At 38.4% G+C, this 12,719-nt stretch overlaps 1 long non-coding RNA gene across 2 annotated transcripts in view; it reads left to right on the plus strand.

Annotated features, from left to right (window-relative positions):
- Positions 1–12,719, plus strand: part of LOC132327527 (uncharacterized) — a 118,446-nt gene that overhangs the window by 18,888 nt on the left and 86,839 nt on the right. The window contains exons 2-4 of one of the 2 annotated variants that reach the window (XR_009486542.1): positions 1,873–2,006; positions 10,648–10,868; positions 11,059–11,134. This is a non-coding gene — a long non-coding RNA (uncharacterized LOC132327527). The remainder of the gene's footprint in view (positions 1–1,872; positions 2,007–10,647; positions 10,869–11,058; positions 11,135–12,719) is intronic. The other variant, XR_009486541.1, reaches the window with a different exon arrangement.

Here is a 12,719-nt window from a genome sequence, read left to right on the forward strand (position 1 = left end):
ATGACTGTAGTGACATGATAAATGTCAGGGCAGAAACAAAGTCTTCTTGAAAACAATATATCTGCAAAGAGGACTAAAGAGCACCAAACAGCAGATTGCTAAGTATAAAAGGGTAATTTCTCTCACTTTGTGTTATAACTCTTGCCTCATTCCCTTCAAAATTTTAGGGAGCGTGGGCAAAATAAAGTAGTATTACAATGCTGTCCTAACTCTATATAGAAGATCAGGAGCTGGTATCTCATGGACAAATATAACCCAAGCTTCGAGATGCCATGGGATCATATTTCATTTGCATCATAAGTTATAAGTGGTCTCTACATTAGATTTTCCTCTCTTTCCATCACCTTCTACCTTCCAAAGTACTTCTAAATAGATTACATCTCTTTGGAGTTATATTTGCTTTGCTAATGGCTATTTTTGGGCTATCAACTGGCCAGCTCTACTGCTGAAGCTCTGTTTCAGTGTCTTCTCTAAATTAGAAACTTACTTGAATGTAAATTTCAAACCCCTGAAGTCCCATTTTCATAAGTGACGGATGAGCTTGTAATTCTGCTACTCCTGTAAAGTTTAACCCATACCTTACTTTTTTTTTTTTTTAATTATTTTTTTGAGACACGGAGAACAAGACTGAAATATTTTTTCATAGACATGATTTAGAATGCAGGTTTTGCCTTCGTTTAAAAGAAGCCGAACATATCTACTCTCTGGTGGTTTGGTCTGTGCTGGCCTAACCTGAGTTAAATCCTCTCAGGGCTGAGATCATTTTGCTTCTCAGGTCGTCTACAGGGGCTACTGAAGATTTTTTGAGAAAAGCAGTCTGCTGCCTCAGACAATGTGGGTGGGTGGAAATACAACTGTAGTAAACAGACTGAAATTTATTAATGCCTGGAAGGAAGATCTTAATGAAATGGCTGCAACGAGCCCTATGATTGTGATGAGGAGGCAGAAAGGAGCCTCCCATCTGTTAGGCCCACTAGAATGGACTGTAAGCACACTGCAAGTAAGCACCTGAGTCTTCTATTTTATTAATTTCTCCAATTTAGTTTGGTGAGATTAATGAAGGGTATGTTATGTGCAGTTATGCATAAAGAGTGAGGAAATTGTTTACGACAGAACAGAGAGGAAGGTGTTAGTATAACTTTTGAGCAATAATGTCTACTGTTCTACTGTTCTCTGTTCGTAAAAGATGAATTAACGCAGGAGCATGTGCCAGGAAAGGCTCTGAGGCTGATCAGGAAGGGACAGCATCTTATAAGAGTCCATAAAAGCTAAATAAGCCTTCACCTCTATAAACCTGTGGGAGGAGAAAATATAGTTAGACTGAAAAACAATGTGGGGATAAGAACATGTGGCTAAAGTAATTTACGGTAAGGTTTTTATAGTCGCCCAACCTTCAATTACGGGGCGTGAGAGTGGAAGTCTTCCCTTAGGACTGGTGGGTTTAAGAAAACAACATTTTGACATGGAGATGATAACAACCTGGAGGTTTAGTTGTTCCTTTTCAGTCCTGTTTCCATGTGGCTTTTATAAGAAAACATGGTAGCAAAAATGTTAGCAATATCTCTGTTTTAGAATTCACAGAATAGTTGAGGTTGGAAGGAACCTCTGGGGATCTTCTAGTTCAATCCTTGCTCGAGCAGGGTCAGCTAGGGCAGGTTGCTTAGGGCTGCATCCAGCTGGTTTTGAATATGTCAAAGGATTCAGTCGTCAGACCATCTCTTGGCAACAAGGTCCATGGTATAACACTCACACTCACTCAGAGTAAAAATAATGGGTTTGTGTCCACATGAATTTTGTGTTTTAATGTGCAGCCATTGCCTCTTACCCTGATGCTGGGCACTACCAGAGTCTTTTTTGTTTATTCTTATGCAGTATTTATATGCATGGACAGGATCCATCTGAGCCTCTTCTTCTCTGTGCTGAACACCTGAGGTCCTCCTCTGCAGAGCTGCTTTCCAGTCAGTCAGCCTCTAGCCTGTACTGGAGCCTGGATTATTAAAGCCCAGGTACCGGAATTTGCCCTTCCCTTTGTTGAACCTGATGAGGGTTTTCTCATTTCTCCTTCCTGTCAAGGTTTCTCTGGAAAGCAGTGTGCCCATTTGGTGTATTAGCCACTCTGTCCAGTTTTGTGTTATTGTGAACTTGCAGGGGATGCACTCTTGTCCCTTCACGTGTCATTAATGAGAGTATTAGAAAGTACTGGTCCCAGTACTGATCCCTGGGTTGCACCACCAGTGTCTTGCGTCCAGCTGGACTTCATGCCACCCTCCCAGCTTGGCCATTCTTGTTTTCAATCCACTTCACTGTCTACTGATATAACCCATACCTTCTTAGCTTGTCTGTGAGGATGTTAAACAGAGACAGTGTCAAGAGCCTCTAAAGTTAAAATTGCAAGGAGTTTCAAGAAGATGTCAGAAAATGGCTGTTAATAGCACTGAGACAAAGTAGAATAACGTATAGAAATTATTGAGGGTAGGAGAGATGTGGCAACCAGAATAAAACTTTGTTAAGGATGGAAGTAAAGATGCTTATGGTTTTCTGAGCAAGAACTGATTCTACAAATGATCTAGTATACTTTGTACAACAGCTTGTATGCCAACAGCTGTTGCCTTTTAAGTTTTTGATATAGAAAGGTAGAGAATAGAATTAATGAATATAATTATGTTTTATAGTTACAAGAAATTACTTTTAGTGTACACCACTGTTACTGGTTGGTATTAGGCTGTTTCCAACAGTTGAGTGTAGTGAAAAATAAAAAATCAGTGCCCTTTTCTCAGATATTTTTTGTATGCTGTCAATGCTGCCACCACAAAAAAATGCTCGGCGTGCCCAGTGGATAAAGCTGACTTTTGGAAACGGGATTCCTGGATATTTAATTTACAGGAAGAGGAACCACATGATAAGAGGGAATGGTCATAGTGGGGTCAAAGAAACTGGACTGATATTTCAGAGTTATATTTGATTCTGCAGGCAGTTCTAAAAGAGCCTTAGGTTCTGAGTGTCCTGTCCTCCTGTACATTAATCTACTAATGACAGTAAAATCAGATTTCAAAGTTTTAGGGTTTATACATGCCTGTATGAAAAAGCAAGTGATAGTAATCTAAGACAACACCAAGCAAAGTCACACCTTAATTAAAGAGAATGTAATTATAGTACAATAAGAATATTTCATCCTTTACTGTGAAAATTTATATGGATCACAGTTTGTAGATGATCCAAACTCTAAGTTTTACTGAAGTGTTTTATTCAAAAAGTGTTTTATTCATACCTTGGCTTTTTAGAGAGCTGAGTGCTGCCAGTGTCAAATGCCATGCTACAAGGCATGAACAGGTGTTAACAATACTGATCACCTTTCCCTAGCAAACTGAAGCAGCACAGCAGTATTCAGAATGTAATTTTAAAAAGGCTTTCTGTATGATATGAATAATATTTCAAGCTTACTTATATTTTGAGAAGATCAGCTTCTCAAATGTCTTTATAGATTTTTTTATTTAACATATGCAATTTCAGTGAGCTTTACATAGCTAGTTATTCTAACACTAGAAAAAGTTTATAGTAGTTCTCAGATATAGAAACTATGCTTTAGTAGAAACAGGTTCTTCCAGCTGAAATACTTCATGCTTTAAGAAAAGGCAGGCTCAGACACTCCTTCTGAAAAAAAAAGCAATTGTCACAAATCCAGTTCAGGCTGTTCAGATGCTCAGGTTATGTCATCCTGAGTTTGATGTCTTGAAGCCTAAACAGGCCTTTAGTTGATAGCAGTTGAGATTTGTATTATGGCATTCTATTCCCTGAAAAACTTAAAATAGGAGGTAAGTCTGTGGAGACTAAGCAAGCTTCAAGTCTGCACAATAGCACACCAAACGTTAATTGAGCCAGTGTTAACCCTTAGCCTGGCTCAGTCACCAGAAGCCTAAGTGAGAAGTGATAATGTCAATGCTATCCTAGAAGTGCCTCTAGTAAAGAATAAAAGCATTAAAAGAGGGAATTACCCAAAAGATAAGCTTAGTTGTGATTATTAACATCCACAGAACAAGAGCTGTCTACTGAAGACAATGCTCAGGGACTTAAGAGATTCTGAATGTACCCTTCAACAAGGAAACATCCACCAAGATTTTCCCAAGCCATGACAATGCTCTAACCCTCAGGCCAGAAAACGTGATAAAAGAATGTTACATTAGGTGCTGAAGGAATGCCATTTAATCTCATTTTAACCTGCACCTACTTGATTTGGGATCTAGTATTTCACAGGAAGTGGAGCTTTAAAGTAACATTAATCCCAAGAATTCTCCAAAACATGCTTCTCCCACCCAGCCTATATTTCCTATTTGGACTTTATTAAGGCTGTAATGGGAAAACTGCTTCCTGTAGCCAAAATAAAAGTCATAGGTTACTATACACCTGTTTTAAAGTTCTATAAATGAAAATAGCTGAATTTGTAGCTGAATTCATGTGTTACTCAGCTAGCCTCTAGCTAAACCTGACTGATTCATGATCTTAGCACTTATTCTGAAAGCTGAGTAACTGCTCTAGAAATAGTGGCTAGAGTGGTGATTTTCAGAACTGACCTGTTGGGGGGCCATAGGCAGAACTATAAAGAGCAGGTATTACAAAATGATCTGTCTGTAACAGTTATCTGAATATGTCTTTCAGAGTACTGGGGTTTAAAAAGCTGTAGACCAGATTCTTTCTGGCGTAGGTGGATGTCAGAAATACTTCCTCACAACAGTGTTAAAGTGGGAAGAATGAGTAGGTGGGATGAATATCCATCTCTAGTGATCTAAACAACACAGATCCTGAATAGTGACATTTTTTCAACAAGAACTACACCAAAGTACAAAGATTGGAAGAGTCAGAGCTAGTCTACATTGTAATTACTTTGGAGGTATTTTTATCTGCTCCACATGACTATGTGGTAACTGCTTTTTAAAGGAAAATTATTTCAGTGATGATGCAAGTGTTACTGTGTGTGCTTCTCTAACAGATCTTTAATAGATGGATGTCTCAACTCATGTCAGGACTGGCCACTGCTATATGGAGTCAAAAGCAAAATTCTTGTAAAATTAGGTGATTAAAGAGGGTTTCTAAAAGGCTTTATGTAATAAGCATGATTCAATTCCCATTTTCAGTATAATATTTGCATAAACGTATTTGCTAATTGCTTTGGACCTTTGCGAGTGTTTGCCTAATAGTATGAACAAACCGATATTGTATCATAGGAATATAAAATTTATTTCAAAATCCTAGTTTGTTACAGCTTGAAACTTGGAAAGAATCTAAAAGTCTGTTTTCTTCTGCTGAATCCTTTCAAAGAACCAAGACCTCCAGCAGGCAGTTGGTTTTTGGTACAGTTCCTAATGAAGTTTGAATTATCCCTTTGAAATAGAGAATAGATTTTTTCCAGGAGTTATGACTAGAGAGAGTATATTGTTGCCTTCAGAAATTTAATGTGTGTAAATGGTCTCTCTGGGCACTTTGATGATGTGCACTTCATGTTTCCTCACCAAACACTGACTGTCTTGAAGGCAATCATGAATTTCAGCTTAGTTTTTGACAAGATTTCTGCCCTAAGAAATCCATCTAATTTTTTAGCCTCATTCTATGCATCGTGGAAATATCATCTGTTAGATTTTCTCCTAAAATGAGCAGAATTTCTTTAGCCACATTATGAATATGGGTTCCTGAGACATCTTGCTGCCTTAGAGGTGTCAGACTGCAGTTTTTCTAAGTTAGCAGTTGTTTTCACATATCTTTTATCCCCCTAATGGTTTTGATCAGCTTGATTTAGTTACTGTTGGGATCTAAATCAGAGCAAATTTGGGAAGGTGAAGAGCCTTCCTGGGTTTAGAATCCTGACCAGAGAAATTTTAGTGAAGTTCATTGCAGTGGGAGTCATTAATTGTCACTCATTTGGATGGAATAATTGTTCTATTGAGTATGTCTGCCTGGTATCAATTTTACAGGATACCAGTAGTTCTTATTGATCTGTATTAGTGCTAATAATGCTAAAATGCTGTATAGTGTTCATGACAGAGACCATCTGGTTAATTTTGCTCATAGGATTTGCAAGATCAGCTTTTCTATGGCATTGTCACAATATCTCTGGCGGACATAATTTTTTAATGTTTTTGCTTGCATTCTAGTATAGGCATAAGAAATGGGATCGAATCAGGTTAAGTATGTCCCCACAAAGTTCCTTATTCATTGGATTAGTGAACAGGAATAAAAACCTCTCTTTTAGAGAACTTTCAAATACCCTGCATCATCACCTTGTTATCTCTTTTATTGTTGGGACCACAAAATTCCAATCCTAATGTGAACCATAAACAACAACTTACCATTTTGTTAGTATGAGACATCTGTCCTTTTGATTTGTACTAGTGCACAGCATGCAAAGGTGCTTCAGGGTCTTGTCTGCTGTGTCTGAGTTTACAAGGTGGAGTAGTAAGCCTGTACTATATGTGTCAGCATATGAAACCTCACAGAGTTCTTAAGTGATTCCACATCTATGGTGTATCTGCTTAGGCAGTTGCAGATATTTGCAGCCTTGTGTTTGCAAGGTTCAGGACAGATGATGGCGTAAATTGACATGTTGACTAGTGTTGACTAGTATTTACTAGTGACTAAAAACAGTCATGAAGATAACTAGTGTCACCTTGTTGGTTGCAAAATGTTAATCCATCCATTTAGTACTGGAATCTGACAGAGAGTCTGAAAGACAGTGGCAATCCATGGCCTTTTCTGCATGAGGAGATCTAGCTGGCAAACAGTCTGTTGGCATAGTGCAGCTAGCAAGTTCTTTTGGCAGAATGCATTTACATTTGGTTGCTTCTGTTGGCAATATATTTCTTCAGGGCTTCAGATTGTATTGGCAAAATATACACAGCATGTAAGAAGATCTTGGTAACTGTGTCTGTAGTGCTGTGCAGCATTCATCTTGAAGCCAAATGTGTTAACTATTCATTCTGCACTTGTTAGGGCGTTGTTATTCGTGAATTTGAGGGCACATGAAAACAGCTGATTCTCTTGCAGGAAAACCATTAGTTAGTGGTGAAATTTTAAAAGTCATTCAGAGCAGCCTCACTGCTTTGTGGATAGGCTTTGTGCCTGGCTACTTCAGTTGTCTGTGCAGATAAGACAGTTCCTTGTCCTTAGGACAGCTGTATCATTGCTTGCTGTGAAGGGGATGAGATTTGTGGGCAGTCTGAGTGTCTCTGTGTAGACCCAACTATATTAACATGTCATTATTTGGCAGGCAGCTAGGTGAGACTGCTTCTGAGTATTGCATACTGACTGAGCACCCTTTAGGAACTGATGGAAGTGTGCATTAAAGCCATAGAAACTGCTTCCTCACGGCTGTATTTAGTCTTCTCCTCACTTTCTCATTCATTCCACGGAATCATATAGTTACATAGGTTGGAAGGGGCCTCTGAAAGGTCACCTAGTGCAACTGCTTGCATAGAGCAGGTTCAAAAGGATCAGGTAGCTTGGGTCTCTCTCCAATTAGGTCTCCCCTAACTCCTCTCTTGTAAAGACTCACCAAACACAATTCTTCCATTTATGTACATCATGTGCTTCATCTCCCAGTCAGCTTGATAACCTTCCCCTGAATTCACTCCAACACATCAATGTCTTTCTTGTGGTGAGGAGCTGCAAAGTGAACATGGTACTCAAAAGCCTTCTATAAAATAGTGAAGCTGTACTGATAATTGGTAACAGTGGTTTTGTCTGTTGTAGGATGGACAAGGCTTTGTTCTATAACAAAGTCTAATAAGAGGTCTAGTTTTCTACAGGTGAAATGGTTCTGATGGTGAACACCACTTGTATACTACGTAATTTCTGGAACTATTATGTCCTTTGGGGACCTATTCAGGTGGAAAAATAAGGTGTTTGTAGTAAGTGTTGGAGTCAGAGATATGCCAGTTCCACTGCTCTGGGTACCAGTTGTTTGAGGGAGCATAAAAGAGCATTGTGATGGCACGCCCTATCCAAAGAGTGATTTTTTTTTATCACATGTGCAGATTTTAAAAAATAAAATAATAAATAAACCTGGATTTTCAGATATTAGACTGTTATCAAGCTTAGCTTACAATATGAGTAATGCTCACTTTGGCATTTATAGCTGCTTCTGAGTAAGTTTATAGCAAATAGCAAATCTCCTCCATTAGTGTTTAATACTGCTATAAAAATGGAGTTAGGAAGTTGATGTAGGTCTTCAACCAAAGATTATTTTTCATGCTGTGTTGTGGATTCTGGGTTGCTAGTATTGTGCTTTTCTGATTAAGAACGCTTAATATAATTTTTTTTTTAATTTTTAGCGTATCTTCTTGCAGTTTTCAGTCTTTCAGGTTTTGTCCTAAGTCTCTGCAATGGGAGGGAGGGAGGGAGTTTATGTAGCCAATGCAGGAAAAAAGAGTTTCTCTGATCTATTTCTTTCCTATTTATTATTAAGAGTATTTAAATGGTAAGGTGTACCCCTCAGATCCATACAGTCCGTGGGGTAGGATCTGATGGCTTAGAGCCTGGAAGAGCTTTGAATATCTGTGATTCCATTGCATATCTAGAGATCATCATGAAGGCACTGATGTTGCCTGATAGTCTGGAAATAATGGAAACTGTAACAGCTCTAACAAAAGGCCGCTGGGAGAAGTTTCTGTATGCTACAGGCTTACTGGGTGGGATTCATTTTACTAAACACAGGCAATTCCTTGTCTGGACTTCATTTATTGAGTGTAGAGGGAAATAGGGAAATTTATAGGGCTTGTTGTTTTCATTTTGCAGCTCAGTTTTTCTCATCCAAATGCCACTGCCTAAAGTAAAATAGATAAATGACTTGTTAAATACCTGTTTTCTTAATTAATTTTAAAGGGAGCCAGAGATGACTCTTTCAGCTCTAAAAATCCATCCTATATAATGACTAAAGTTGGTTGTAATAGGTTTGCTTTTATTGTAATAACAGCAGGCCAAAAGAGACCTTAGGTTGCTTGGGGGCATGCAACCTAAGGTCTCAGTTTTTAACTTCCTCAGTTTTTTTCCCATGTTCTCAGGGGAATTGGAAGCAGAGCAGGGGAATGCACAGAGTCTTCTGCTGGCTGTTACTTTTCCTGGTTTAGAGTTCTTTGTTGTCCAATGATTGTTCTGGAATAAAGTATCAAACTCATCCATGCCTAAAGTTTTCAGTGTTTCAACCTTTCTTCCTGCATTAAGTTTTTTTAGCTTATTAGGAAAGTACTCTTCACGCTGTTAGATACACAGTGGATATTTTTGGAGAGGATGCAACTGGCTGATCATCTCTGTTTCCAGGATTTGAACAGCCGCACTGTGCGCTGGTTAGTTTCTGAAGCACTGAATTTCAATTCTTGAGCACATCTTTTGTGTTTTTCTTTATTTCCTTTCAGTGATTGCATTCAAAGAGTTATGGTCAACTGCTCAATGTCCAAGTTGAGACCAGTGGTGTTCCTCAGGGATCATTATTGGGACTGGTGCTGTTTAACACCTTTCTCAGACACATGGACAGTGGGATCAAGTGCAAGCTTGCTGGTGACACTGAACTTTGTGGTGCAGCTGAAATGCTTGAGGGAAGGGATGCCATCCAGAGGGATCTGGACAGACCTGAGAAGTGGGTCCATGTGAACCTTATAGACTTCAGCAAGGGCAAGGTCCTACACCAGGGTTATGATAATCTTAAGCACAATTATAGGCTGGAGCATAGATTGAGAGCAGTTTGGGGATTTTTGGGTAAATTAATTGTTTTCGAATGTTATTCTTAGAGTATCATTACCTTCTGTCCTGCTTCTGTTCCTTTCTACTACCAATGAGGTCTTCAAATGATTAAATAACTTCAAAGCACCCTATATTTATTTTAAAATTATGTGACTTGATCATCTGGTGTTAGCTAACTTCAGCAGTTCAGCGAGAGAATTAAACACTTCCGCCTAATTTGTGATTGAGCCTTATTGTAGCTGATTGTTAGGGTCTTTGAATCCAGTTCCAAGCAAAGTCAGTGGGATTTAGGGCTGTGGCAGTAGGAGCCAGTTTGAAAACTTAATGGCCAAATAAGGCAGTTTCTTCCCTGACCCCTTACTGAGTTACTGTGGTGGTACAGAGGAGTCTACAGCAGATTGCATGACAGACCATGAAGAACTTTACTGTGAGCATCTGAGTATGAACTCCTAGATTTGAGTTCCCATGTATGGACAGTTAGCATCTAGTTTCTAGACTTAAACATTAGAACTGGATGCTTAGACATTAATTACCATGTTTTCACTGTATAGGACTTGTCCAAGAGTTTGTCCTACCTTTGAGAACCAAGTAACCAGCACAAGGAGCCAACCTACTGTTAAATCAAAACATTGTATTACATGAATTTTGGACATTTTTCCATCCTCTTTTATTTGCTTTTCCTTCCAAGCTGCTTGTGAGCTTGCTATTGAAAAAGTTTCTTTCAGTCTGTTCTTTAAAATTGATTTCAGTTTTACTTTTCATTGGTTTGTTTTTCAAGTTTGAGGCATTACTTAAAAAGTGGTTATCACTTTTTAAGTCAGCTAAAAGACTTGACAAAAAAGCAAGAAGCAAAGGAGCCTCTGAAGTTACATTTTAAAATTTATTGTGTATTTACGATTTTGTCATCTTTGTTTTCTTTTTCAGTTCCCAGCTTGAGCCAAAAAACTGACCACTGTATACTGGTGTTAAATGTTTCAGAAGATTGTTTGGAAAGAAGAAATTCAGAGGCCTGTATAACAGCATCAGTGTAGCAGACCTCCTGTGTATATTTCAACCTATTGGTCAGTGGCTGTTTAATGCCATCACTGCCTGATGCTGAAGGTCTGATGTCATGTTCCAAGTGACTCATGCAGTCAACAGTGCAGGTATGTTAGGAGAGCTGCAACTGGCAGTGGACAGAAAATATTAGTAAGTTGATCTTTTAGAGAAATAACTCTTCTATGTGGCTTTCATAGCCCTTAAAGTGAGTTGAAAATACAATAAATATCCATCATTAGCACTATTGCCACCCTTGCTTTTGCTAACTTTTGAGTTGCTGTTGTTTTTGTTTTTCAGACTGAGGAAATAGGAGGGTGAATTTGGGAAGTGAGGCTGACAGGAAGCTGACACTGTGCTGATAAAGGAAAGCAAGGTATGTTGGGCTGTCTTAAACCACAGATGTTTCTTCTGAAATATGTAGAGACTAAATTTGGAAATTATGTGTTTCTGTAGCCATTCCCTGTAGTTCATGCCAGGCGCTTTGTGTCCGTAGATGGATACCATTTTCAGAAGGAAATTAAAGAAGCCACCTGTCTACACTGTGTCCCTGTTTTCTCATGACATTACCCTTCTTTAATTCTGACAGCCACAAGAAAGTACCGTATCTTACTACCGAGATATTTATATAACAGTCACATTATGACTCCATCTTACATAGAAATACTTAAATTAGCTTTAAATCAATTAACATCAGTCAAATACCCTTATCAGTATAGATTCAGTTCATCTGTGCTGAATTTTGTGCTGCTTTCTGAATTTGCTTTTCAGGCAGGCTTTGCAGTCTGTGCCAGATTTTGTAGCTTCACAGCTGAACTGCCTGCAGTCTACCTATGTAAAGTATACTTTGGTACAATACAGTCATGCCTTTCTGGAGATGTAAGCATGCCCTGTTAGTCTGGATAGCACCAAGCAGTATGGGCTTCCCTTGTGGTCACTGCCTTTTACTATAACCTTGAGATACCTAATATAGCTGGCATGTTTTGCGATTTTTTTGTCTCCAAAATTTTATGGAGGGATGTCCAGGTTCCAATGGCATAAAACTAGATGAAGATTGAAATAAGTTTTGAATCTATCTGCAAAGTCGTGTCACTAAAATTAGTGATGAGAAACAACCTGTTGGAAAAAAAAATAGTGATTAGAAACAACAGGTTGGAATGAAGTTTTGAGGTTATGTGTATGAAACTGGTGACTGCTGCAAAATAAGTAAGCTATTAAGTCTAAGTCTGTGGCACTCATTGAATTTCTTGCAATTAGCAATGTACTTTCTAAAGAGATCTGGATTTGTTGCCTTGGAATAGTAAAAATACTTGTGTTCAGGAAGGAAGCACTAAATGAACAGTATTGAAAATCTAATAACTGAAAGTTTAATAGCTTCAGAAGGCACATGACTAATAATCTAACTAGCTGATGAGGAAGGCCTTATGAATTTGGAAAGTCTCTTGATGAGACTTTCAGCTCATTCGTGCTGATCACATAGATACAATAAGCTAGAAATATCCAGTGTCATGGTAAAGCATAAGATGCAAAAGCTATCAAGTACCATGAGTTTATGAGCTGAAACTCTTTTAAGTTTCTGTTGCAAAGGAAAGTAATAGCAGCTTAACAGTTTTAGAACTTTTTTTTTTTCAGATTTGGTAATAATGCACTAATTTTCATGTTCTGATTTGGATCCATGAATTACTTGAATCCAAGAGTTAATAAGAATAATCACAGCACATTTGCTTTAAAAATATTTTTTAAAAGAAAGGCTGAGTTTCCCTCAAGAGATCTCATTTCTTTTAGAAGTGTATTTTATGGTGGGAGGAATTACCCCATTTAAATCACAGAACTTCTCCCCCTGTTACTAAGTCCCTATGCAGCTGGTGAGGATGGACACACAACTTCTACCTGGTGAGACAGATTCATAAGGACAGAGGGATCCTACCTATGGTAGTTAAAGTTGTACATTTTTACAGTAA

Source organism: Haemorhous mexicanus, chromosome 5, assembly GCF_027477595.1.
Source record: "Haemorhous mexicanus isolate bHaeMex1 chromosome 5, bHaeMex1.pri, whole genome shotgun sequence".
NCBI lineage: Eukaryota > Metazoa > Chordata > Aves > Passeriformes > Fringillidae > Haemorhous > Haemorhous mexicanus.